The sequence below is a fragment of the Macaca mulatta genome, chromosome 8 (genome assembly GCF_049350105.2).
Source record: "Macaca mulatta isolate MMU2019108-1 chromosome 8, T2T-MMU8v2.0, whole genome shotgun sequence".
Classification (NCBI taxonomy): domain Eukaryota; kingdom Metazoa; phylum Chordata; class Mammalia; order Primates; family Cercopithecidae; genus Macaca; species Macaca mulatta.
Window position 1 is genome coordinate 90,778,515 of NC_133413.1, and position 1,649 is coordinate 90,780,163.

The 1,649-nt window shown below is 49.7% G+C and overlaps 1 pseudogene across 1 annotated transcript; it reads right to left on the reverse strand.

Moving 5' to 3' along the window:
- Positions 1 to 245: 245 nt before the first annotated feature.
- Positions 246 to 1,295, reverse strand: LOC700008 (large ribosomal subunit protein uL13 pseudogene; annotated as a pseudogene). Its single transcript, XR_013397312.1, has one exon. The product of XR_013397312.1 is annotated as a large ribosomal subunit protein uL13 pseudogene (transcript).
- Between the last annotated feature and the right edge of the window lie 354 nt (positions 1,296 to 1,649).

The window sequence follows — 1,649 nt, forward strand, 5'->3', positions numbered from 1 at the left end:
TGCCCAGGCTGGAGTACAGTGGTGCAGCTTTGATCTCCTGGTCCACCTCAGCCTTCAAGTAGTTGAGACCACAGGGATGCACACCACCATGCTCAGCTATATTACTGACTTTTTCCCCACTAAAACCTTTTTATTAGTTAAAACGAATTTTAGGCTGGGCATGGTGGCTCATGCCTGTAATCTCAACACTTTGGGGAGCCAACGCAGGAGGATTGCTTGAGTCCATGAGTTCGAGACCAGCCTGGAGACTTAGTAAAACCCATCTCCACAAAAAAATGTAAAAAGTAGCTGTGTGTGGTGGTGCCTGTCTGTGGTCCCAGCGACTCAGGAGGCTTAAGTTAGAGGATCTCTTGAGCCCAGGAGGTCGAGGCTGCCGTAAGCTGTGATCACACCACTTATAAAACTTTTAAACCTAATCTCAAAAAAAACTTAAAAATTAAAACATTTTAAAAACTAGGTTTAAAAGTTTTATAATGGCTGGGCATGGTGGCTCACACCTGTAATCCCAATACTTTCAGAGGCTGGGTAGATCACTTGAGCCCAGGGGTTGGAGGCTTTGAGCCCAGCCATATCTTTTTTTTTCTTTCTTTCTTTTTTTTTTTTTTTTTTTTTTGGAATTTAACATTCTTTATTGGGCTCAGACCAGGAGTCCATGGGTCTTGTGGACTTCTGCGTATTTGTCAGTTTTCTTCTCCATGTTCTTCTCGGCCTGTTTCCGTAGCCTCATGCCTTGCTGCTTCTTCCGGTAGTGGATCTAGGCCTTTTCCTTCCTCTTCTCCAAGGTAGCTGCCACTGCCTGGTACTTCCAGCCAACCTCATGTACCAGGCGCCCCAGATAGGGAAACTTTCTTGTAGGCTTCAGACGCACGACCTTGACAGCAGCAAGAACCATCATCCACTTTTTCTTGTCGTAGGGTGGTGGGATGCTGTCAAACACCTCGAGGCGGTCCGACATGGTCAAACACCTGGAGGCGGTCCAGAGAGGCCTGGCCTCCCTGGCCTTGTGGGGCCGCATGCCTCGCACGGTCCGCCAGAAGATGCAGCTTGGGGCCCGGAGGTGGTAGAGGCCTCGTGAGGGGTTGGTGTTCATCCGCTTGCGGAGGAAAGCCAAGTACTTCAACTTGTTTCTGTAGACATTGCCAGAAATGTTGATGCCCTCGCAGCGTACGACCACCACCTTCCAGCCCAGCATTACCTCCTTAGCCACGATGGCTACCAGGAGGCCCAGGAGATGGCCTCGACCATCGAGGACTAGGACCTGCACCTCCGCCATCTTCGGCAACCGCCTGGGAAAGCACATCTTTTTATTTTTCTAATCATTAGCAGATAAGGAAAGTGTCACAGGCACAGGCACTGGTACTAGTAACAATAGTTAATACTTCTATGACATGTGTTGTCACTTAAAAATAGTATTAAGGGCCGGGCCCGGTGGCTCATGCCTGTAATCCCAGCACTTTGGGAGGCCGAGGTAGGTGGATTACCTGAGGTCAGGATTTCGAGACCAGTCTGGCTGACACGGTGAAATCCCTTCTCTACTAACAATACAAAATTAGGCCGGGTGCGGTGGCTCACGGCTGTAATCCCAGCACTTTGGGAAGCTGAGGCGGGAGGATCGCCTGAGGTCAGGAGTTTGAGACCAGCCTGTCCAA